The 26,251-nt window shown below is 40.0% G+C and overlaps 1 protein-coding gene across 15 annotated transcripts in view; it reads left to right on the top strand.

Annotated features, from left to right (window-relative positions):
- The window catches only part of PTK2 (protein tyrosine kinase 2), a 189,107-nt gene that overhangs the window by 10,639 nt on the left and 152,217 nt on the right, over positions 1–26,251 (top strand). For 13 of the 15 annotated variants that reach the window (XM_038127553.1, XM_038127551.1, XM_038127549.1 and 10 more), the window contains exon 2: positions 3,737–3,795. The exons of the other annotated variants lie outside the window; for them this stretch is intronic. The gene's annotated coding sequence lies outside the window, so the exon portion shown is untranslated. The remainder of the gene's footprint in view (positions 1–3,736; positions 3,796–26,251) is intronic. 15 annotated transcript variants of the gene reach the window in all.

The raw sequence follows: 26,251 nt of genomic DNA, 5'->3' as shown, positions 1-26,251 counted from the left end.
ACACTCAGGGCTGTGTTGTAATTATTCTTTTCCATGGGTGTGTTTTTGGTGCTGCTGCTCAAAGTGCTCCAGACAGGTCTGCTGCCCAGTTCAGTGCTTGAGGTGTGGGGCAGTGGTGAGATAATCTAGGATTGCATGGATGTACAAGTTGGAAGGGACCCAAAAGGATCACTGAGTCCCAACTAAGGCTTGGTGCCACGACTGCTTCCTTGGGGAGCTTGTTCCAGTGACTGACACCCTTTGCTGTGAAGAACCTTTCCTCATGTTCAGTCTGAATTCTCCCTGATGCAGCTTCAGTCCCCTTTTTTTTGGGTCCTAAGTAAATATGTTCATACAGACTACATTTTTTCAAAAGACCTGTGGAATGCTTCACTTCCTATCTTGTTAAAACGTTAAATCTTAGATCCTTTCTGCCTCCTTAAAACAAGTGGCTGGAGAATAATACCCTATGAACAGTGTACAGTTCACTGATGGGAATTTGTTTGTGGTTGCTCAGTGACTACCAAAGTTCACTTGATTCAGTTGTTTGTGGAAGATAGAGGAGAGTACAGCTACAGGAGTAATAACATTGCAGATAACTTGGCTATAATTGTCTGATCTCTCCTGAAGAAGATATTACTTGTGCCCAGCAGTTGCTGTTCCTGTTCTTTCCCTGCACTGACAGAGCTCCTCAAGTCTTTCCTGTCTGCTCTGATCTTTGTGGAGTTTTCCTTTGACTCACTGTAGAGCCAAAGGGGCATCATCAGAGACCAGATTAAGTGTTCTGTAAGGATAAAAATGTTGCGGTGCATAAAATTGTTTATTTGCTTTGTTGCTGTGAATCAGTTTGTGGAACCACTACACAGGATTAGGAGAGGGAAGTGAAACAAATAATGTTGGTCTTTAGTGGTCCATCTTTGGCTTTGTGGAGATTGAAGTCATTGAGGTCACTGCTGTGTTGAAATGGAGTGGAGAGTCTGGGAAGGGGTTGGAAGGAGAGGTATTTGTGTGTGAAAAGAGTGAAGAGGACAAATTTTCTTGAAGAGAACAATCAAAGAGCTTTAAATGTAGCTGGAAACTTAAGGAAGCTGAAGAAGGAGCTCCATGCCTAGAAGATAAATTAAGATTTTTCCTCTGGGATACTGGTAATTGTCTAATGGCTCAGTGGTGTCCTTGGGGCAGGAGTTAAATTAGAGAGGGAAGAGAATGATCCTGGAGGATAAAACTTAAACTTTCAGATCTCGTATGTGGACATTTAGATCTACAAATAAGTTGTCTTTTAATTACAATTAGGTAGAATTCTGTGTTGATTTTAGGAGGAGAGTAAGGTATTACAGGGGTAGATACAATAAGGAAAAATAAGGAAGCAAAACTGGACCAAGTGGATGACTTGCAGCTGGTTGGGAAAAGTCTAGAAGAGAATAGTTTTCCACCACAAAAAAATGTTAAATTTAAAATATAGGTATTGTCACTTTGCTGAAAACCTTTCCCATGTGGAAAAAGGTACAGAATTTTCAAAAGCTATGAAAAATCCCCCTCCCTTCTATTTTTTTCCCCTGAGCAGATGTACTTGTTTGGGTTTATTTTATTTAAAGAAACCATTTTTTAAGATACATAGATTTATTTTTTTAACAAAAAGTCAAAATAAAAGCACAGATCTTCATTTCAAACTATTTGTTATGTTTAATCTCCTTTTGACCACTTTAGAAGCTTTCAGCATTTTATCCCTATTAGATGGAGACTAATTGGTCTTTTCAGGAGTGTTACAACTGCTTGGACTTGAGTTTAGCATAGGAGAGTTCTTGTCACCACTTGCTTCCTAAGTAGTTGTTGAATGAAGTAAATCAGTAAGTAACCTGTGAAAACAGATATTGGGAAGGTGTGCCTGGCAAAAGCTCTTGGTGTAAGGGAGAAGAAATGATCCCGTGCTTGGATTGTCCTGACTGCATTATTTGTAGCAGCTAATGAGCAAACGAGAGGCCCTTTATCTGTCCTCTGGGATTGCCTTCCAACATCAAATCCAACCACAGTGCCATGCATTTGTACACTGAATTTTACACACGTGGGTGCTTCCATTGAAAATCAGTGAGAGAACTTGTGTGGAAAATTTAACGTGTCTGCAAGTGTTTGCATTATTGATGCCTCAGCAATTAAAATAATATTTTTCTAGCACTTGCTGCTTTTTTGATGCTGTATGTAAGTCCCATGGTATTACATACACAATTATTTTAACAAGTATTTTAAGGGTGCTAATGATGTAACTTCCCAGAGTAGGGAAAGGTCATTACTACTGGCCTTGGAAATTAAAAGTCACTTTTTATCAGAAAACATCTTCAGTTAAATCAATCAGTGCACGGGTTTCTCAGTCTGAGAAACAGTCTAATGAGCAATTTGCGTTTTCATCAAAGACTTGCCATGATATCATTCCCATTGTGTTAATTATCAGTGTTTTTACAAATTGTCCCAAATCATGACTAATTCCATCAAAACGTTCAGAGCAGGCGTGATTCTGGGGAAAGCTGTTGTTTGCCACTCGGTCTGGCAGAGATGGTGGGACAGCCTGACTTAGCAGATTCTGTGTTAACCATAAAATCAGGGTTGGGAGGCAGTGCCATTCATCTTATGGAGCACCATAAAAGCCGTTCAAGTTCTTGCTGATTTTTTCTCTCCTTGGTATGGATGTGTGTTTCAGGTAAATGCTGTGACTCTTTTTTCTGGGTTTTTTTTATGTTAAAATTAAAGTATTTTACTTTTCTCCCCCCCACATACCCAGTTTATTACAGCTTAGATGAAACCTTAGGAGAAACTGTGCAGAGGTTATTTGAATTTTTTATATTACTTTATCTCATGAGATTTTTTTTTTTGTGGAAATCTTTTGGTGGCCTTTATGTGTGTGGAAAATTAAGTATCTAAGGTGAATAAAGTTTGGCAAACAGTTCCTAGAAATCCAGTTTTCAGTGCATAATATATAAGCTTCAGCTTTCTACTGGTACTGTCTTTGTCCCTATAGTATATATTTGTTTGAAAGGGAAAAGAGAAAAACAACTAGCAAAGTAGTACACTCCACTCTCTACATTACTTGGCTCTGGAATTCTTACACATCAATTGCTTTCTTTAAGAAACAAACCCACACCTTTCTGTGTATTATGTGTGTATTGAGCAATATCTATACATTTGTTACTTCAGCTGAGAACTGGCTCGGCTGCCCTGTGGTGCACACACCCTGAGGAGATAAATGCTTTTCACTGGTTCCTCCCACACACTTTTCATTTTCCAGGGAAGCACTTTCTAATTCTAGATCTGGATGCTGCTAGTGTTTTGAGTCACTCATCATAGTTTTCAGCACTCAATTGTTTTTGCTATTAAATATATATTTTCAGTAATGAAGGTTCATTTTGTGATGCTTTAACCCTCCTTCTTCAAAAGAACAAATCCATATAACTTGGAAAAGTTTTAGTTTGCTTTCATGGGACAAACAGGATTTCAGGCAACTTGTCTGTTTTGAGTTCAAATATAAGTCTCTGGCTTCTTCTTCTACAAACTTCTGTGTTTTGTTTTAGTGTGGGTTTTTTTTTTCCTTTTCCTAAGGACTTCCAGCTAATTAATCTGCACTTGTAAAATAGGATATATACTGCAGGTGGTTATCTTGTCTTCGTAACATGAATATCAGTTAATTTGCTCTTAAGTTTTTTGGATGTTAGGCTATTTTGACATTAGTTAAGGAAATACCCTAATGAATTCTAAATATTTGTTTCAGATTTCATGTTTCATCCTGTATTGAGCACCTGCTGCTGAGAGCTGGAAAGTCTACTTAGGGTATGTACAGCAGCTAATGATTTCAATTTCACACTGAGTTTTATTCTGGGTAAAGCAGGTCAAGATGAGATTTTGTTGTTGTTGTTTCCTTGTAATTATTGTTGAAAATCCTGATTGTTAAACAGTGGGTGTTAAAACAGAATTTCTCGGTTTGTTTCTTTTCCTGAGCCTTCTGGAACTGGCTTTTCTCTGACTGCCTGTTTATGGTCCTTCCATTCAGCCCGAGGGTACAGAGGTGGCCAGACTTGTGCAGCAATTAATTTATTGTACATGGGAGGAGTTTGCAAGGTGTTTTCTCACCTACCAAAGCCACTTGACTGAAAATTGTCTGATCAGTCCCATGTGCTGCCTTTTGGAGCAAAATACTACTAATAATTCCCTATTCTCATGTTCTGCATTTCAGTACTACAGAAGAAGTGGGTCTTAATGAAACAAGATTTTGCTCTTGTGGTGCATGGTGCATGGCCTAATCTGAAGAAGTTCAGCTGAAAGCAGGAGTAGAGAAGTTACAGCCACAGAATTCTTTGTATTATAGGAATTTATTTCTGGTCTGCATATTTTTGATTCCTTGTGACACCCCCATCTTCAGGGTGAATGGCTGTATTTGAAAATTTCAGTTTTACTCCTCAGTGTAGTTGGTATTTCTAACTTCTGCCTTTACTGCTGCTCATATATATGGATGTTTGGAATATTCTTATGTTTGAGCGTGGCTAGAATAACTTCTTGGATCCTTATTTTTTCTTTGTGGTTTGGTTCCCCCCCACCTTTCTACAACCTTCCTTGTGGTTGGTGGTTTGAGAGCCTGTATTAAATTTATTTTTTTCTATTTCTTAGGCTTTGGCAGGTAAGAAAATTTATCTCCTGCAGCTTCAGGAGCGCTTTTAAATCTAACTTGTGGATGTGGTTAGTCTTATTTAAAACTTTGATATCACCTGGTTTAGAGTTGTTAATGTTCTTGCCTGGACTGTGATACAACTGAGAACAAAGGAGATGTGGCTGCTTGCATTTCACATGGAGCAGGCCCCTAATGGGGCTTCAGGCTGTGATCTTATATCCATAATATATGTATTTTCATCTTCAGGGGTCAGCAGAGGGTCACTTATTGTCTCCTGACCATCTAAATTTGCAGGGATAGAAATCTTTATTCTTCAGGAGCTTACTTCTGGATGTCATCAGCCTTTCCTAAACTTCAGTTTTCAAGCTTATGATGAATATTTGCTTCTCCTCTCTAATTTTCTCTCTTTCCTTTTCTGGTATGGGATGATGTTTGTTTATATTATGCAGTTAGTTTTTCCCAAGGAATTCAATCTACTTATACCACTCCAAAGAAAAAGTTTGAATGGCTTAAATAACAGTAGTCTTCTGTTTTGTCACTTAAGTTGGAAAAAACCCAAAGTGTTTCAGTTGGAACCAGTACTGATAATTTTATCAGTTAAATTCAAAATCTGTAGCCTTGTGTCTCATGTTAATTCTGACTTATGATTCAGATGGAAACCCAGGAACTTGAAAAATATTTCCTGGACATGGAAAACTGATAGTGTGGTAAATCCAGAAATCAAGGGCAGGGGGGTTGGGAGCAAAACATTTTATCATATATAAAGGCCTGCAAATCAGATCTGTGATTTCAGGGGGTTTTAATGCTTCCCTTAATTTTGTTTGACCTTTTGAAAGGAACAGCTCTGACTGTCGTGATGTCACAAAGAAAAAAGTGCACTTGTATGTTTTGTGAACTGAAGCCATTTGCTCCCTGGAATACATGGTTCCAGTGAGTCATATCCTGGTAAAACCATGACAACAAAGTATTTATTGGTTTGTTAGGTAAATATCTTGCAGTACCTGCCTAGATAAGACTTTATAGAAAACCAGCCCAGTGAATAACAAGGCTGTGAAATCTAATGTAGAGTAAGAGGAAACAGTGAAAAACCTTAAATGTAGGAAGGTAAGTTGCAGGTACTTCTGACTGTCAGGTTTATACTGAAGTCTGATTTTTTTTTTTATTTATTTCTGGCTGGGGATTTGGTAAGAGGAAGGCATTAGTGCTACTTGCTCTTTGAAAGTGGTATTGTATATGCAAATACTGCAAAGACATTTATTTCCAGTGGAAGTAACAAAAAAATGTACTGCATCTCTTACTTATCCAGCTGCTTTATAAACTGTTACTTTTTGTATTCATATTGCAAAAAGTCAAGCTGTTACTTGTACCACGATAGTCTTTTCATCATGTGATCACATAACTTCGTTCCACGAAATCCTGTTTGCTCCCACTGTCTGTTCACGACATTATTCAAGCCCTCCTCTTACAGGATGGAGTTTTCAAGTGTGCTGTGGTAGTGCTGCCTTCACCTATTCATCCTGTGGTTTTATTAGTTTTATACTGGATGGAGTCACAGAACTTAGGATGAAAGGTTTCAATTTTGGGTCTGGGCTCTGACATGCCTCTTTTTCTTGTAGCATTTAAAGTTTGCACTCAGAGTAGATCTCTTGCTGATTTGAGCAGCTCTGAAATCACTTGGCAGTTCTGTGTTTAACTCACCAGGTATCAAGGCCATGAAAGAAAAGCAGGAAACTTGACAAAATGACTCTGCTGACATCATCCTGAATCCTTGAATGCCTGGAGGAAAGGAGGCTTGAGGGAACCTTATTGCTCTCTACAACTGCCTGACAGGAGGTTGTAGACAGGTGGAGATCGGGCCCTTCTTCTAGGAAACAAGGGACAGGACAAGAGGAAATAGCCTCCAGTTGCTCCAAGGGAGATTTAGATTGGATATTAGGAAAAATGCCTTCACCAAAAGGATGGTTAAGGATTGGAACAGGCTGCCCAGGAAACTGTTTGAGTCCCCATCCCTGGAAATATTCAAAAGATATGTAGATGTGACACTTGGTGACATGGTTTAATGGTGGCCTTGGCAGTGCTGGGTTGATGCTTGGACTCAATGGTCTTGGAGGTCTTTTCCAACCAAAATAATACTATGATTCTCAGATAATGAGTGCAGAAGACACAAATCATAAAATAGAAAGGGATTATGAGCAGCAGTTCTGTTTAGCTTTATAATTCTGACTTCTCAGGCCAGTGTTTGAGTATGATACTGGTGCAGGCATTGTGTAGATAAAAATGTGTAATTTTACATGTATTTATTGTGTGATTTCAAACATACTGGTCAGCCATTGACAGTAGGTGCTGCCAGCCCTTCCACCTAAGGAGCAGCTTCCAAAAATGTTCTCTGGATTGTATCTCTACTGCAAGTGACTTCAGGTGCTTTCCAACATTACGTTTTATTTCAGGTGGAATTAAACTAGTATTGGATGAGAAACATTGTTGTATCCAGCATAACATTTGTTTAAATACAGTACTGCAGATGGGGAAATTAATGTCCCTTTTTATGTCTTATGGTTAGAAATACTTCCCTAGTGAAATCTCAGAGTCTGGTTTCTTGTGTATTTTGGATGTTATGCATTTAATTTTGTTTTAATACATTCGGGGCTTTTCCCTTGACCTAAAATTTGTTTCAAAAGATTTCAGTTGGCACTTCAAGGTGTAAAGAACAACCACTCTGTTCTCAAATGTAAAGACAATTAATGGATGTTGCTCCTTGCCAGGAAGACCTACATGCTTATAGCTCCTCCTGGCTTCTGGAAGTGGAATTTTGCTGGGTTGAAACCTGACTGGTTTCTTATTCTGGACTTCTGGGTCATTGCAGAAGGATTTACTTTGCCACTAAGGTTAGGATAAACTTCAGCTTCTTCCAGGCAGGCTGGGCTTGCACGTGTGCAAGTTCAGTACAGAACATCCTCTTCTCCCAGGCTGGGCCCTTCCAAGGGCTCTGTGCTCTGTCTGTGCTGACAGGCACCTCCAGGGTTTTCAAAGCAGTGAGCTTGGATGTAAGGAACACAAACCACCCTGTGGTGCCTGATGCCTTTCTGAGCTCTGTCCTGGCCTTTGCTTGGTACAGCTGATACTCCTTCTCCTGTCCCTAGGGCAACTCTTGTTTCTTACAGGGGACTAAGTGGGGTTGGGGGAATAAATTTCAGTGAGGGGTATTGCCCTGCATTGTCTCATCCCTCCATGGAGTTCAATAAAACTTCAGCCTGTCTGGATTATCTTGGAATATGTTGTGAGATAGAATGAAGCAGAGCTCCAGTTTCCCCTCTGGAGGTGCCAAAGGTCTTCTGTATCCCAAACAAAATATTTGTTTTGGTTGTTAGCCCTCTTGTAAATGTGACTAGGGAAACATCAAGCAGAAAACAGTCTGACTCTGTAAATAGTACTGCTTTGTAATGCAGCTTGGATGGGCCTGGAGCAGCACATTCTGATGATGCCAGGGATAGCCATGCAGTGCTGCTGGTGCTCCCCTCCAGGCTGATTAAATGGCAGGTTTAAGTAATGATATTCTAGTTATTATTTGGGGTAAAGTTTGTAGCTCTGCTTCTTTGAGAACACTTAGCTTGCTTAGTGGTAATGTATAATTTAGCCTTTGATCCTTTGTCTTGGTTAATGGGTTAAGGTCTGCTCTGGCTGTTTACTGTTGGAGATGCACAAAAATGTTTAATGCTGGCCCAGGAAAGTTTTTAAAAGCAGCAGGATATTCTGAATCTTTGAACAAGACCACTCTCATATGAAATAGTCAGTGCTCCTCACTGCTAGGTGGTAGATTTCTTAACTTTCCAGTATGTCCAAGTTTCAGATACTTAGTGAATCAACTCCCTATCAACCTTGCATGTCCAAATGTACCTTGGTGTTGTAAGAAGAAAAGCTGAAGAGAATTTTCTGAAAACATAAGAAGACCAAGATTCAAACCAGATGGATTCAAGTCTTTTCAAGGCTTGAAAATTTCCATTTTTACCTTAAAAACTGAGTGAAGGTTTCCAGGCTTCCTGTTGTTCTCTTTTATGGCAGTGTTTGTTGCTGGTGTAGCATCTCGAGCTGCAGTGTGGGGCAGGTTGTAATGAGTGTCCTTACAAGGGAAGGAACATTAGGGGATACAGATGTACTGACATGTCATAAAATATTTGGAAAAAAAAAGCCAGCTTGATAGGCAGCAGGACCAGCAAGTGCCAGCCCAGGGGTTGCCAAGGTTGGTTTGTGTGTGCTGTGGTAAGGGAAGGATCTGGGTTATTTCCTGGCAGACATTCATGGAGAACTTCCTTTGAAGGGAAGTGGGCTCAAGTGCACTTCCTGACACGTGTTTTAATTAGCAGTGCCTGAGAGGCAGGGAATTTCAAGCCTGGTGTTTTAGCCTAACCCGTATCAGCACTGTACAAAGTGAAACCATTACTTGTCTCCCTCATTTTTGGCACACCCTGTTCACAAGTACCAACAAAATACTGCTTTTTATTTATTTTCCCCCTTATCTCAGTAGTCTTGATAGAATCACAAAATATTCTGAGTTTGAAGAAACCCACGAGGATCGTTGAGTCCAACTCTAAAGTGAATGTCCCATACAGGGATCAAACCCACAACCTTGGTTTTATCAGCATCAAACCCTGACCAACTGAGCCAGCAGTCCCTGTTCACTTTTGATTTACTAAACCCTCCCTGTTTTCTCTTGTATTTCTGTCTTGCTTGTAATCTCATTTTGTTGATGCAGGGTTGGTTATTCTTTCCTAGTTTTAAAGCTGGTGGGAAATCATGGGACGATGTTGGAAGCCTCTGATGTGACTCCTTTTCCTTCTCTGTGTTTCTAAGACACATCAGTTACATACGAGCACCCTGGGTAAAACCTTTTGAATCAGGCTGACTCCCCTTTGTGCCTGGATGCCTGTAGATAATTTGGTTTGGTTGTTCTCTGTTCCTTTGAGATGTTGCATCAGTCTTCCTGATGCATCACAATTCCCTAGATGCCAATTTCTTTTGCAACTATTGAGTTTTTGAAATAATGCAGTGTTTTCATGCACTTGAGTTTAATGAAATCTGTTTTCAATTACAAGAATTAGTAAAAATAGTGGCTTATTTTTTATGCTTTTGTGCATTGCCCCCACATACTGCTGTCTTAAGTATAGGCTAGATGACTGTGAGAAGTGATATAATTTATTTCTTTCTGACCAGTAGCTGTGTATCAGTACTCTCTTTTCCAGGCAAGAAATAAAGCAGACAACTTGAATTCTCTGTCAAGAGTCCAGACAAATGCAACTTGGGCAGCATTTTTTTTTAGTAAGGAGGATGAAGAGTACACAAAGAGGCAATAAGAGTCTATAACTGCACCTGAAAATAAATGCATTAAAGGAGATGAAATCTTCTGTACCAAGAGGGAGCCTTGATCATCTGGCAGGAGTTAATAACTGTTCCAGGTGCCACTGAAATGCTGCCCTTTAACAACAAGTAAAAGGTTTATTGTTAGCAGTGCACTCCCAGCTGCGTTGTGGAAGGTGCAGTCTTTAAATTGCTAACCAGGTTTCCCATTTAAAAAAAAGGTCATTTCTTATTTTAGGGTTTAGATTGTGCAGAGCCAAAGGGCACACAAAAAGTCACGGTTGTCAACAGGACTCCAAGTTTGGCATTCCAGGTTATTTTTGTATGTATTGTAAGCAGGTGGCTGTGTTGTCATTTCCCTCTTTCAGGATCAGTCTACGTAGCTGGACTTTCAGGAGAGGATGGTAAAAGCCTGACAGAACTGTGGAGAGTTTTAAGGTCCAAAGGAATTGGGACAGCTGTAATCAGGAGTTCTTCCTTTAGCCTACTCCTAAATGATCTCTGTTAAGAGCAATATCCAAAAGGAGTGGTAGGCTTTTTCTAGTAGCAAAAATAAATGAGTATTATACTTCCTTCCATTTCTGAAAGTCTTTTTGTGTTTTTTTTGCTAGTAGTAATATTCCTGGTAGTCTAAACTGTATTGTATCATAGTTATTTTAAACAGAAGAATTCAGGCTGTAATCCTATGCCTTTAATGTTACTGATGTTACTGACTCTTATAAATCTCTCTCCATATAAATTTGCATTGGACTCTTAATATGGTGAATAATTTACCTTAGAAGCCTCTGCATAATTATTTTTGGTTTGGAAAAAATCCTAAGCAAGCAGGATGTTAATTTGCACCTCCTTTTTGTGTGGTGTTAGGGGCTCTGTATGAATCCTTCTTTGATAACTTAAAAAAAAATTCCTAGGCATAGGATGTGTTTGAATCCAGTTTGAACCCTGTGCTTCTACTCTATGCTAAATCCTAAACAGGAGTGGCCCTAAATGAAGGTGGCAAATGAACAGTGACTTCTGCATCCTTTTGGAACAGTTTTTTTTGGTGATTTTGTTTTTAATCTAAGGCCCTCTTTCTCCAGGAGATCTTGTAGTCATGTAAGTATTCAGTGAAGAATAGAACATTTGGTGTTGGTGGTGAAATTTGGGCTTCAGTTCAGACTGCTCCCCTTGATAAGGTCTGAAGAGAAGCCAAGCCAAAGCTACCTGGAAGATTTTCTTTGGGGGGTGTGTGTGTATAAACATATGTGGTGTGAAACTTCCACCAGCTACTCTTCAGCTTTTTGAAGGGAAGGGTTAAGTAAGTACTCCACAATAAATCCAGAGTTAGAGTGACAAAAATAATTGAATCTTGATATTAATATAAGGAATTAGTGGTTTTGGTGTTACCTTTGATAGTAAACACTTAGCTTTGAAGACATAACCTAATGCACCTCTCTCCCCATAAAGGAGAAAAAAGGACATAAGGGAAACAGTAATTCACATTGCTTAATATCCTGATGGTTTCTGTATTCATATATCCATATGTCCAGAGAATGCTGCTGCCATCCCTGCGTTATCTGTGTAGCAGGAGTGTGAGAAACAGGGGTCAGAAGATGCCAGTTTAGCTTTTCTGACTAAAACTCCCACTAAAGAATCAAAGAAAATTTGTGATTGTTACATTCAGGGTAGCTTCACACGTTGAAAAAGTAGCTGCAATGTTAATACAGAGTTTATTTTTTGTTGGCATCTAATGCTTTTCTGATGTAAGTTCTGCATTTCCTAATTTTTAGTGGGTTTGGTGTGGAAGCACCAAGGTGGGGAAACAGTGTTGCACTCAACTGGATGGCTCTACAAAGTCACTTCATTCAAATGCCTCACCTGGTTTATATTTTTAAAGAAAACATTTAATTCCTCAACTTGCATCTGAACTGTGAAATACTGTCAGAAAAAGCCCCAATTTCTGTATAATTTTAGTGAGTTAGATGTTGTTGCTTTAGTATGCACCTCTTTTTTCCTGTTTTTTGAAATAATTTTCAAGATAAATGACTGTGAACCTGTGGACATTTGAAAAGCAGTTTGTAGGAAGGACAGAAAGTTTGGCCTCTGGGCTAAAATTTTTCTAGTTCATTCTAGAAGATTACAGAAACTGAACAAAAGGCTGGTTGCTTTTGGGGTGGTAGAGTTATTATTTTTCTCAGGCCTGTTAAGTAGCAGCAATGTAGAATTTCTGCACATTGGCCCAATTCAGTTAATCCTGTTTTTCATGTTTGAAATCATCCGTGTTTTTCTGTGTAGCTGATCTCAGGGCTAACTGACATCACAGCCAGTCTGTTCAGGAAATCCTGGTAACTTTGCATTTTCTTATTTTACAGTTCTTTCATATCATTAAAATTGCCTAAAATGTGTTTTGAAGCAAGGACATGTTTTGATCTGCCCACTGAATCGCAGATTTCTCAAGGATGCAGAAATTTGAAGGAGGGATGGAGTCAGGGATGTGAACAGCCCAAGAAGAAAACCTCTGCAGTACTACGATACTCCTTTTAGTAGAAGGAGAAATAGGCAGGAAAAATATGGTCTTGGATGATGCAAATAATGATACACAGGAACCATTTGTAACCATGGGCTAGTTGTTCACAAAGTTTTGTTAAATTCAGGGGGCATTAATAGAAATTACATTGAAACACTCATTTCTAATTGCTGAGGCTGTTGGTGTAGTGCATGTTAGAATTTATTTCATTTTGTGGTTGATAATATATACTTTGTACATAGCTTCTGATACATTTTGAACTCTTACACAGACTGCAAATTAAATATCGATTTGTGCATTGCTGGGTTTTGAGCTTCAAAACACTTTTGAGTTGTGGTTAATTGATCTCCAACTCCAAACTAACACATGGAGGTTCTGAGACCAAGGCATCTGAATTATAAATTACTGTATGTTCTACACACATGGTTCATGTGCTTAACCAGTTTCACAAACTTAATATTAACTAGGTTTTGTGTGCAATTTGCTCTTCGGATTGCCTGTAAATGTGAAATAAAAATAAGGATAGAACAAAATGAGAAACAAACTACTGCTAGCAAGTTTTCTAATGCAAAGGTAATTTGAGTTGCATGTAAAATCTTTGAAAATTCTACACTCTTACCACTGGTGTTGTCCCTCTGGTGTCAGTCAGTTTCCCAAAGACCCTAAAAGACCTAGATTTTTCTGGAGCTTTCAGTCACAAATATCAGTATTTATGCATTAATCAGGGCTGCAAATCCAGCCCAGGAGTGTTCCCCAAATAGGTTTCTGCTCACTTAGTCTCACAACTTAATGCACAGGAATTAAATAAATTTCATCATCTGTCATGTTTTTCTTGAATGAGAGGATTTTGTCCCTAAAAATAAATTTTTGTGGCTGCTGTCTGAGGCCGCATGAGTTGTTTTTAATATTTTATGCTACTTAAAAGTGTTTGGATTTGTGTTCATTTGGTTCTTAATAATGTTAGAGTTGGCCGGAGGACAACAGATGTAGCTCCATCCACCAGCAGTTTATAAGGAGACAAATGTATCCATTAATGATCTGTATGAAAGGGAGCATCATTGAAACTTTTGTGGAAAAAAGTCTGTATTTCCTTATCCCCACTGCAAAACCCAACATATTTGCATTTTGAATGACTGTGTTTTAGGGTTTGGAATAGAGGCCAGGGAAACAATAGGGAGTCAAATCCTCTGGAACTTTAGGTCCTGGAAGAATAAAGTCAGTCCTTTGTTTCTCAATATATCTTGGTGTTTTTGTACTTGGAGGAAATATGGAGGAGTTAGAATTTTATTATATTAGTATTAAATTCTACAACAGCCAGACTTCTCAGGAATAGACATTCAGGAAGGTGAAGCTGAGCAGTCTTGCCTTCAAGTGTTTTGGCAAGAGCTTTTGAGTTGAGTTACAGCAGTCATTGCCCAACCTCAAAGCCCACACTTGGTGATTTTTGGAACAGTGTCTAATTAATTTGTAGACTTTAAATTTTAGAGCTGTAGGTAATTACCAACCTGTTGACATTGTCTAATGTCTACAGACAGATGGGACAAGTCTATTAGAAAAGTCTGTGTGCAGAATACCCAAAATCCTTTTTGGTTTTGCTGTTTGTGAGGTGAACTAAATGAGAGTTAGCTGGCACATTGTAATCATACATCACTGAGCCTTTTAGTGTCTGTGTTCTGTCCCAGGTAATTTGGACCAGATGATGCTCTTGTTCCCAGCACAGAAACTCCCTTGGACAGAATGAAACCACTGCCAGTCACAACCCCTGACATCTCTCTGTGGTTGTGTTATTAATGACAATATTGTCTGCTCTTACCTCGGTTTCCTAAATAACAAAGTTTGTGCTGCTTGCCATCTCTCTGTTATCCTCTCCCCCATGTAGTTTTTGGCCATGAACTGGTTCCTACCAAACTGCAAGAGGCAGAAGCTTCAAACCACAGCTGAACAGAGCTGCTGATTTCAGGCTGCCAACAGCAGTGTTCACACCCAGGATCATGGAATAATTTAGGTTGGAAAAGACCTCTGAGATTATCAGTTGCAGGGGTCCTTTCCAGCCTAGATGATTCTGTGATTTCCCCTTGGGTATCTCCCAAACCTGGGACATTTGGAACATTGAACCATGCAGAGCACTGTGAAGGAGGGGGTTGGGGGTCAGGTGAGTTTCAGAACTGTGCTGGTTTTGGCTCAAGGGGCCACAGTGATGCTGGGGGTGCCTTCACCTTGCTCAGGGGTGTTCTCAACACTGCCATGGTGTTGAATATAAGGGGGTGTGGTAAATAATGCTTTCTTAATCTACTCAGAAAAGTTTCTCACATTAAAGTTTGGTGTTTCTTAATAATATTTTTAGGTAAAATTTTGTTGGTGGTGAGGCACTGGCAGAGGTTGCTCAGAGAAGCTGTGGCTGCCCCGTCCCTGGAAGTGTTCAAGGCCATGTTGGATGGGGCTTGGAGCAGCCTGGTCTAGGGGAAGGTGTCCCTGCCTGTGGTGGACAGGTTGGAGTTCAGGTGACCTTTAAGGGTTCCTTCCAGCCCAAACCACTGTGATTCCAGCCTTGCTGGGTTACTGGGGAATGCTTTAGGCATCTAACAGACCTAATCCAGCCAGATCTGCTCCAGGGACCTGAGGAGTTCAGAGGTCAGAGTTGCCCAGTTTACCCCAAATTCTTCTAGAGGATTTCTGTGGTTTTTCTCTTGACTATGGAGACACACTTCATAGGTTTCCTTTGGGCCTCATGACTTTTGTTACTCTGTGATTCAGGAATTGGGGAAAAGGGAGATAAATGGATTTAGTTAAATTGCATTGAGGTGGCAGCAGAGTTAACATCCCCGTCACTTTGGTGAAAAAAATTCTTTTTGGTCCTTTGAGCTTCCTGTGGTTTGCTCTGAGCTTTCAGTGTCCTGTTACTAAGAACTTGTGCATTTCTTCTTCTGTGGGGCTGCAGCAGACAAATACAAGTAGGAGTTATTCCAGCTTCAATTCTGTGACAAGTTTTTTGCATATGCAGCCTGAAATTCCTTTGTACTGTCACAAATGCTTAGTTTGCAGGATGAGGAAATAATATTAACTGTACCAGAGTTGACACTGGTGTAAGTACACACTGCAGTTCTCTAATTTGATCTCTTTCTTCAGATCAGTGAAAAAGATTTGTTCAGAAGTTCCTGAAATACAGGCATCCTTGTGCAGAACCTGCCTGATTTTGTGCCAGAATTATTTTAATGTATTCAAGCAAATTTAGGTTCACGTCCATTCTGAACCTGATTAGATCTTGAAGGGATTGAAAATGAGTCTCTTTAATAATTACTGGAAATTTGGATAAGGTTTTTAATTTGGACGATTTTCTTTCTCATTTGTGCCTCAAGCTTGAACTCACAGGGTGAGTCTTATGATACGTTCAGGAGCAATTTGGAGAGAGAAGACTGGGGAACTGGAGACCTTGATGAACTAAATGTTTTTTTCAATATTTTAATTTACATTTTTTAATCACTGCATATGTATTCTGCACATTATGAGAGGCAGAAGATACAGTTACAATGTATGCTAAATAATTTAGTGTGCTGGGGTACCTGACACTTCATACATGATAAATTGAAAACTAGATTATAGAGTAATTAAAAAAATGTTCACCTTCTTCCTGTTACTGAGGTTAGAAGTGCATGAAACAACTGTCAGGTCTGCTCTGGATCGTCACTGTGACCAAGTTCAGTTCTTTGTTCTCACTCTGGTAGGATTCAGTGGCATCTGACTGTCCAAATTGGATCAGAAGCTGAGAAAGCTGGATGAGTTTCTTTTTGCTCATCTTCCCTGTTTTCATGCCTAATGAATGATCAGAAATGGAAAAGCTTTTTCGAGAACAAGTGTCAGATAATATACCCTTGTTTGAAATAATAAAAGAGGTGAGCTGATGTATTCCATTCATGTGAAATGGTGGGGCAAGGAATACACTGCAGTATCAGTGAAGAATTTTAAAAGCTTAACAATGTTTTTCTTGGTTTAGGCTTTATTATTCTTGCTGTCCTTTCTTATGGATTATATTGTGGTCCAAAAGATTTAAGTTTTTCTGCCCCCCAGCACTCATTGCTGAGGCAAAAGGCACATTTATACTGTACACTTCTTTGTGTGATAAGAGTTCTTGAATTCTTATCTTTGTGCAGAAAATATTTGTTCACCGAGTCCAGCCTACACAGGACTGTGCCAAATACCCTTATATAATTAGGATATTTGTGGCTCTTTTCTGTTTATTCTTAAAGGACTGCATCATGATTTCCTTTATGCTTCAGCTGGCTTGGTTTGCTGATAAGGAATTGTTACACATCAGCAGGGTAGGTATTCACCATTAGTATTACGTTATATATATCAACAAAGCAAGTTGAAGTAAGACGTAATTGTACAAGTGTATACACTATGTAATCCCCTGACATAAATGGAAAAAGCTGTTACTGAAATATTTGTACTTTTCAAGTAAAGCAGCACTGTTTCTTAACATCAGCAGGAGTAATACATTTCAGACTGTTTTAACAGTAGATGCATTTTGTATTTGATTTTTCTTTTCTAAGAAGTCATGTCTAGGTACAAAATCATAGCTTTAAAATCCATTTCAAATAAACTTGTAATACTCTACTTAAATACTTACAAGGCAAGTCAGAGTTTCTAAGGGACTTAGTGATTCTTAGCTAAGAAAGTAATGAGTGTGCTTTGTGAGCAGCACGCCGTCAGGATTCTTCTCCCTGCCACTGCCTGTAAAATTGGCTTGTTAGTTATTTATGAGGAAAATTGGTTTGACAGCCCTGAAGGCAGAAGTGTTCCATTCACAGTACAAGTTGTGCCATGGTGCTGTAGCCCTGGCCATGGGATGAGAGCAGCTGTTTCTTGGAGAATCAGCTCCAACCCTGGGACCATTTGTGCACCTCCAGCTCTGGGACTGAACTGTGGATGTGTCTCTTGTACCTTGAGTTATGTTAGAGCTTCAGACTGTCTTTAGAGACCTCCAGACATATTTATGTGGCATCTTTCTGTCACTGTCTTTTCACCTCCTGTGGATAATCTAACTAGATGAAATTGAATTTTGGGTAGGGATGTAAGCTGTTTATTTCATCCTGGACCTAGAATATGTTCTATTTTAACCTGTGCCTTTATCCAGCCTGGATTTGGCCAGAAACCTACACAGAAGTAGTTGTCTTTGCTGTCCTTATTCCTCCTGCCCTACTGTCTGTTGAGTTTGCCAGCATTGTACAAAATAGTATTTTAGGAGATCTGACTTCAAAAATCACAGTCATGCCTTGTGTAGGTAGCGTGACTCGGGTTAGCTGCTGGGGGGTAATTGCAGCGTGAACTAAAACCCACAGCTTTTAGACTTAGTTTATAGCATATCTAATATTTATCTGGCACCCAATATGTAATGAATCTTAAATCTTTCTGCAAGTATTTCTGGTGGTCTTAATCTATTTCATGCCAGAGGCAGGGAGAAATAATGCTTTCAATTTTGTCAAATTAAGTTTTTACTGTGCATTAAATTGATTAAATAGAGCAGCAGATTAAGGCGAAAAATGCTATCTTAAATTGCAATTCAGGGCTGATAGAATCTTAATGATGCCAAGCTGAAATTTTTCAGTGGGTTTGTGGAAATGAGAATCCATGAATCATACACGCTTGACTTCGCGCCGTGCCGAGTTGGAAACAAACTCTTTGCCTTGTTGCCTTTGCCCAGATGAGTGATGGCCGAGCTGGGAAGGTGCAGCCAACAGGATTTGGGAGCTGTGCGTGTGCTGTGTTCTGTCAAACCACCTGGGTCTCCTGTTGATCAGGTTCTGCAGAGAACAGACGTGTTGGGGGTTTCCCGTTACGCCAGTGCCGCTGTCTTTGAGCCGCTCTCCGACGGCGACACGACAGAACCAATTAGGAGAAGAAAGCTTGTCTCACGTTGTGTGCTGCAGTTCTTCTGTCTGCACTCTTGTTCCCCCACTGCCCCCTCTTTACCTTCATAATCTAGTGTTGTCAGTCATCTCTTTGGGTTTCTTTGTCCTGATGTATGTATTTTTCTTTTCCTGATTTTATTTTTTTTTTTATTCTGCCCATGGTTCCTCTCTGCCTCTCTTGTCATTGTTTTTTGCTGTCTTAATTCATTCTAATTTTCCATCTGGAAAACTTTATAAAAGGGGATGGAGAAAGCAGAGGAGAAGGTAGGGAAAAGTTTTTTCTCTATTTCTGCTAGTGCATCAGTGTTATGGTCTGAGGAGGGAACCAGCCTAACACAACTACTGCTAACATGCAACATATTAAGAGAATTTTGTCAGTTTAGATGAATGCATAATATATTGCTCTGTTATGTCTCTTCTGCTCTTTCCTGATGTGTTGTCTTCTGTTGCCCCTAAACTCCTGTTTACCCTCAGAGGTAGGCTCCGTTTCTTTTTGGCTTATGAAGAACTGTGTCTCCTTGTGAATTGACGGAAATAACATTTGATTTTATTTCCTTGCTAATTCTCATTGCCTTGTGTGTGCTCTGGTGTTTGACAAATAATTTACTTGACCTAGATCAAGGTTTAGGTCAAGTAAATTATTTGTCAGTAATTCAAGAATCAATGTTCCCTTGCAATCCAAAGGTTTTGGAAATATTTTTTGACTTTTTACTAAAACCTCCCCGCAGCAGAATGACACTTGGCAGCATGTTGTGTCTCCAAACGCTACAGTAGTTGGAAGTGGTGTAATCTGTGTCCCTGGGAGGATGTGTAAGACTTGTGGAAACACCCAGATGACACTAAAGAAGTTGTTCTCATGCTTACGGTGGGGAATTTATTGGAATTTTTCTATCACAGTCAGTGTCCTTAATTCTCTAATCTCTTATGTGGTTAAGATCCAAAACTGTCTTGTCTTCCCTGCAGAACTGATTTCAGCCTCTGTAGCTGTGGCTGTAAATGCCCATTTGTTGTCAAGGGATGTTGTGCTTCACTTTGAGAACGAGCTCCAGCTGAAGCAAATGCTTTCTCCATCCAGTGTGTCACAGTTGGGCTAAGAAAACCCCAGTATTCTCATTACAAATAAATTTCATCTTATTTCTTGAGGCAGGTTTCTGGACAGAGCAAAACTTTTACAGCTGCTGTCAAACTCTCTCTGAACACTTGGGAGTAATCCCATTGTGAGCAATAAAACATCTTATTTCTTAGGCACTATGTCAGTGCCTAATAAGTGTTGGAAGTGTTAAGGGCCCCCCCACTTTTTTTTGGTAGGTTTTTTTTTGTTGTTGGGGTTTTTTGTTTGTTTTTTGGGGGGTTTTTTTGTTTGGTTTTGTTTTTTGGGTTTTTTTATTGCTGTTGTTTTGGGGTTTTTTTTGTTTTAGGTTAGAACAACGTGTGTGCAAAGGTGATAATCTTCTGTTGGACTTCTGACAAACTACTTCCTGTGTGTTCTTTACTGGATAACTCTTAAATATTTTCTCCCTGCTCAGTGCTGGCTGCATTGATTATTTTCAACCTTCTTTTACCCATCTGTAACTTCAAATAAGAAAAATATAAAACTTTAATTCCAGCTCCTGAAAAACTGCTGTAACAATGGAATCCATGTGTGGGCCAGAACCATGGAAACAGCATAATTTTACAGTGGTGAAACATGAAAGGAAGTGACTCGTCCAGCTTTCTAAGAATTTGTGTTTTAACAATAAAACCACCCAAAACTTGCAAAATGCTGTTCTAATATTCTGAAAAAGAAGCTTTGGGTGGGTTTTTTGTTACATCATTAATCTCTTACTCTAAATTCTCCTAACTAGTTACCGTTTTAAAACCAAAACAAATCTCCCACTTGACCCCCTCCAAAAAAAACCACTCAAGAAAACAGTTTTGTCTTACATTGTGGTCTAGGATATGCAGCTTTGTTTTGGACTTTTGAATATTTTGCCTGAAGTAATTCCTCCTCATTCTCTCCCCTTCTGGTTGTGCCCTTGGCACAGCTCATTTCTGTACCTGGAAACACATTTATTTTACATTCCGGAACACCTCCGTGCTCTGTGCTAAGTTCCTGTCATACCAAAGCACAAACCAGCCTTCACTGACATGTAGAGCTAATTTGTATTTCAGTGCAGGAACTACACAATCCTGTCACCTTTTGAAGACGTGGGTGACTTGTGGTGGCACATTGTGTGTCACAAGTCCTTCACGGAAAATGACAAGGGAGCTTCAATCATAGCAAGCAATGTCAAGACAATGTTTCTTGAAAGAAAAACATCCACTAAAGCTATCACTTGGAAGAACGAGCTCTGTAGTACAAATAGGGGGTAGCTACACACATATAGAATACATGTCTGCAGCTTTCCCTAAGCCTGCCTCAGGGCCTGAACTGTTATGTTCATAAAATGTCACAATATTTCCATCAGGATTATGTGATCACAGATCATAGTGCTGGAGATATTTCTGATATATCTGAACTACTGCCAGCACACACTTGTCCCTCCTTAAACATCTTAAATGCTTTTAAAGTTTTCTGGGATTGTTTAAACACACTCCTTTTGTGATAAACCATTAGATGGTAAGAATATTCCTGTAATGTGGCTGACTTTCTTAGAACGGTACTTTTGAGTAGGTGTTCTTATAGGTGATGTTTCAGCTCGTGACTTCACAGAGCCACGACAGGGAGTTTAGGGCCACGAGAATCACAAAATCATTTTAGTGTGAAAAGACCTTTAAAATTGGTATTTCCAGCTGTTAACCCAGGAGTGCTAAGGCCACCATTCAACCATGTCCCTGCAGCCTCTTCCAGTGTTTGACTGCCCTTTCTGTGAAAGAGTTCTTCCAAACCACGCTAAACCTGCCCCGACACAACTTGAGGCCGTTTCCCCTTGTCCTATTGTTTGTTACTAGGAAAGAGCCTGACCCCCCCACCTGCCTCCAACCTTCTGTCAGGGAGTTGTAAAGAGAGAGAAGATCCCTTCTGAGCCTCCTTTTCTCCAGACTGAGCCCCACAGCTCCCTCAGCTGCTCCTTATCAGACTTCTTGTGCTCCAGCCCTTCCCCAGCTCCATTCCCTTCTCTGGACATGCTCCAGCCCCTCAGTGTCTGTCTTGTCATGAGAGGCCCAAATCTGAGCACAGGATTTGAGGTGTGGCCTCCGCAGTGCCCAGCACAGGGGGACAATCACTGGCCACAGTGTTGCTGATAGAGGCTGTGCTGCTAAATGACAGCAAGGACTGCCCAGCCCAGCACTGGCCCTCGAGGGCAGCAGAAAATATTATTTACATGGAGTTTGTGTGCCTGGCCCAGCGGCTGGTGGCACCTCTCTTCACGCTTTTGTCTTGCAGGAATTGCAGGGAGCTCAGTGTCTGCTGTGGGGAAGGCGCTCTTACTGGTTTGAACCTAATTTCCAGTAATTTCCTCAAATGCTCCCTAATGCTCAGACTGGCAGGATTTGTTGAATTGTGGTGCTGCATTGATTTGCTTTTTGTTTTTCTATTTTTTTCCTTTCTTCTTCCCTTACCCCCTTCACTTGTTCTGTGATCACGTTCACCCTGAGCCTCATGTCCTCTCTGCTGAGGGGGGCCCAGATTTGGTAATCTGGCCTTTCTTGGCAGCTGCTCCATCCCTCAATCGCTTCAGCTGTCCAGCTCTAGGCATCTTTGCCTCCTTCTGGTGCAGAGACAAGAAGTGGACACAACATGTTGATGCTTTTTTGTTTTGCACAGTAATCCATTTAAATGCCATGTTTTCAGTGCCCTTCCTAATGAGACACAATGTTTTATTGCCTTTGGCCAGCTACTCCAGTTGGAGCTGATGATTTCAGAGAAAACAGTGACTCAGCCTTCCTCCCGCAGTTGGAACTGGAGAAAGTGCAAGTGTTACTTGGTTAAGGAGGTATTGCTCAGAAGTTTTTCCCTAGATGCATTACATCACAGCCCTGTGTTGAAGTGCAGCTGCTGTCTTAGCAACTTGCTTAATTTTGTGAGATTCTTGTTGGCTTTCCCCCCCCCCCATTGATCCGACTTTCGCTGACCCATAAGAGCTTAATATGACCTGCAGACTTGCAGAGTTCACTTACCAATTTCGTGATGCTGAATAAAACCAATTATTGGGGAACTACTCCATTCTCTTCTCCATCCAAATGTCTCTTCCCCATAGGCAAAAGGTGCATATAGTACTTGTGTAGATACTGAGACTAAATTCTTTATCTGAGTTGCTTAGATACTGTGTGTTCTGTAACTCAGTATGTAATGAGATTGATCCCACCTGCCCTGAGTAATGACTGAGTGATTTCTCTTGCTCTTCCTAATCTCCTTAAATGTAACTTCCACCAGAACCTTTTCATTTAATATCCCACTGTTCAGTGTGCCTGGTTGAAAATTTGGCTCCTGGTGGCTGCATAGATAACTCGGTGGTCATGCTCAGTGATGTGGTGTAAATGAATTTGAAGTGTCAAGGTGCATAGAGAGTTCAGGGCAGAGTTCAGCTGAGATGGAGGAAAAAACAGGTGGATTATTCAGATGGTCTTCATCAGAGTTTGTATTTTTTCAATTTCAAAAACTGGTATTTAAGAAGCATAAACAGAATGATTTTGGAGGAGTATCAGTAGGAGAGGGGAAATTGAGATTTGAAACTCTTTAATTATTTTTTTGGTGTAGATGCTGTAAGCTAAGGATACCAATTTTGTTTTCAAATAGGAAGAGGAAAGCAGGTACATAGAGAAGAGTGGGGTAGTGAGAGGAATGTGACAGTGAACTGACAACAAATGGAGAAATTATGGAAGCAGATAGGAACTGAAGGTGTTCCTGAGGTGTGGGATGAATCGGCTGATGTTTGTACTGGTGTAACACCACAAAGCTTTTGCATATTGAAAGGCACCTGAGGTATGTCAGACGTGGTGATCATCACACCATAGATGTCCTTGTACCTGTTCAAGGTACAAGGTACATCTGTAGTGTGATGATCAACCTAACACTTAATTCGAAAAAACCCTTCATGTCCTGTGCAGTATTTCAGTTGGTTCTCTCATTTTTCCTTGCTAAATTTTCTGTGGCTTTTGTGTTTCAGAGGCAGCAGCTTGCCTTGGAACTAGTGAGTGGTTAAAGAGAACTTCTCAGAAGCACAGCGCAGGCTGTGCACGTTGCAGGGTGTCACAGCGGTTCATTGTCGGCTGCTTGCTCGTTAACCTTTTCAGCAGACAGAAATGAGAGCATTAAATCATTACTGCTGGTACTCACAGCTGAAGCAAAGATTTAAACCAAGATAATAAGGGACGGTGCAACGTGGATCTCCTGTGAAGCAGGGCTGTAAACACAAGATGTGTGGTTTTGTATGCTGAATTTCTTCTGATCTGGCTAAAGCACAAAAGAACTGCTGCCAGGTTTAGTGGGTGGAGGTGTCTGTCCTGTAACTGTGCCCCCTCCATCTCTCCCCAGGGGAACAGATGAAGATTTGCAGCTAAGCTGGATATTCAGCTGCTGCTGTGCCTAAGGCAAATGCAATAAATATGTCAATAGGGGGAAAAACTCTAATCTGAGTAAGCAAATGGTGATTTTAGTGCTGTTATGATTGACATTCAAATACTGTGTCAGGTATTGGTGTTTGCAAAATGGGGCTGCTACTGAAAGCCAAAACAGTTGGAGCATTTAAAGACTTGCAAGTATAATAAAATGTTTAGGAAAAAATGGTCCTTTACAGTGAGGCACTTCTGTCTTTAATTCTACACAGCTAGTAAATGAAAAGGTTTTATTGACTTGCATTGAAAATTGCCCTAAAAAACTGCCTTAATGTGAAATGATATAATAAAAGGTTGTTAGCATTCAGCCCGGCAGATTGCTAAATTAGAAGTAGGTTAGATGTAGGTTACAAATGAGATGCAGTTTTAATGATGAAGGGGAAAAAAATACATATATGGAACAATGCAACTGGTGGTTTATACAATCTTTTAATCATACTGTAAAACTTTTTAATAGCTTTTCCTTAATAGGTGTGCTGTCAGGATGAATTCATTGTGTCTTCAAGGTCTTTGTTCGGTAGATCAGATGGTCATGGATAAATCCTTGGTTTCTCAACAAATGTAATTATACAAAGCCTTTGTTTTTCTTTTTTGTTGTTTTTTTTTTTTTTTTGAAAGATGACTTGTGTTTTGTGAGTACTAATTTGCTCTTTAAAAAAATAAAAATATTTTTACATAGATGACGAGATCTCAATTTCATTAATGACCAGAGGAACATCCTTTTTAGCCTGCCAGAGATTATAGGAAAGGAGACTTCCAGGTGGTTGGATCCAGCCTCTAAGACAACATCCTTCAGGACCAGCCACACAAAGGCTAAAAGCTGAATGTGCATCTGTATTCCTAAATTTTGGTACCGTGGCTAAATAGGAAAATTGCATTTTATGTTGAGTCTGTGATACTCCTCATCTAGTTGCAAGGATTGTTGTCCTGTGACATGTGCTGCTTGGCTTCTTGGAGGCTGTGGTCTGTGGTTCCCTGTGTGCTGCGAGCCTTCACTCTTCCCTGGAAGGAGAGATTGGTTTGTGAATAGAATATCTGAATTAATTTCAAGGGAGTGCTGTTAGGCTGGAGTCAGCCAGCTCTTGCTACAGGAGAACAGGATTAAATTTCTTGTGGTCGGCTGCTTACCACAGCTCTGGAAAGAGATCAGTGCTGCAGATGGGGCAGAGTCTGAGCCTCTGGAGTTGTCCACTGAGCCATATTCTCGTTTTACCTTGAGGCAGGAATAGGAAGCTCACAAAACATTCCTGTTTTTGATGGTTAGATGTTACTCTTGGAAGGAAGATTTAAAGTTGCAGCTCCATTTTTAAGAAAACATTCATTGAAACTCTGCAATGTAAAATGCAGTTTTATAAAAGCAAATAGAGTGGTAGAGAGATCTTATCCTCAGGGCATCCATAAATTAGAAAAAACTATTGGTGCTGGGATCCACAAAGCCTATTTGGTGAGTGTGGTGCCTAAAGCCATCTCAGTGCATATAGAAGCAATAATAGTATTCTTTCTTTAAAATATTGTCCTTTCTGTTCCTTGATGAATTAATGTACATGATTGATTTACTTGGCAAGTTTTCTTTGGATGAGGATCTTTCTTATTTTGTAGCACCTCTAATGTCATTTCAGCTTGTTCCTGGTCTGTTACAATCATCTGTGTCCAATATTACAGAAACCTTGCTTGGAAAGGAGCTCTTGAGGCCATCTGCTCCATCCTTCCAATATCTGCATGGGATAAAATCAGTTTTCTCTGAGAACTGATTAGCCTTTACAAAGTATGTACAAGTTTTGGGTATCATAAAGAATATGATGTGAAAGTAATTTTTCTTTCTGCCTGTTCAAACTGGCAGTTTGCTCCCTGCCAAGTAGCACAGGGAGATACTTAGGAATATAAATGCAGAACATGAATGATCCCTTGAAAGGATCAGTAGGAGCAGCAGCACTTGAAATATGATTCATTTTAGATTTCACTTTGAAGAACTACTTTGGAACAGATGAAAAAGTAAGATTGGTTCCTGTTGTACAGCTGCTGTAAATGTGGTTTGTGTGACAGCACTCCAAGCACTCAGAAACTGAGTTGTAAGAGAAAAGTCAGTCCCGGCCTCCGTGATGTGAGGGAATCCTTCCCAACAGGACAGCTCTCCAAAATGCTCTCAAGCCTCTCATTTTAGTCCCAAACCAGATTAAAACCCTAATTTTACGTTTTTCCTCTTCAAATCTCAGCACTGGTTGAATTTCTCCTCTCTGGAGATTGAAATGCTGTAGTGTGCTTCAGAAAGGGGGAAGTTTTACACAGCAGGGGAGGCAAGTTTGTAAATGCAACCTG

Source organism: Motacilla alba, chromosome 2 (genome assembly GCF_015832195.1).
Source record: "Motacilla alba alba isolate MOTALB_02 chromosome 2, Motacilla_alba_V1.0_pri, whole genome shotgun sequence".
Lineage (NCBI taxonomy): Eukaryota > Metazoa > Chordata > Aves > Passeriformes > Motacillidae > Motacilla > Motacilla alba.
This window is presented reverse-complemented; position numbering and strand designations above follow the sequence as displayed.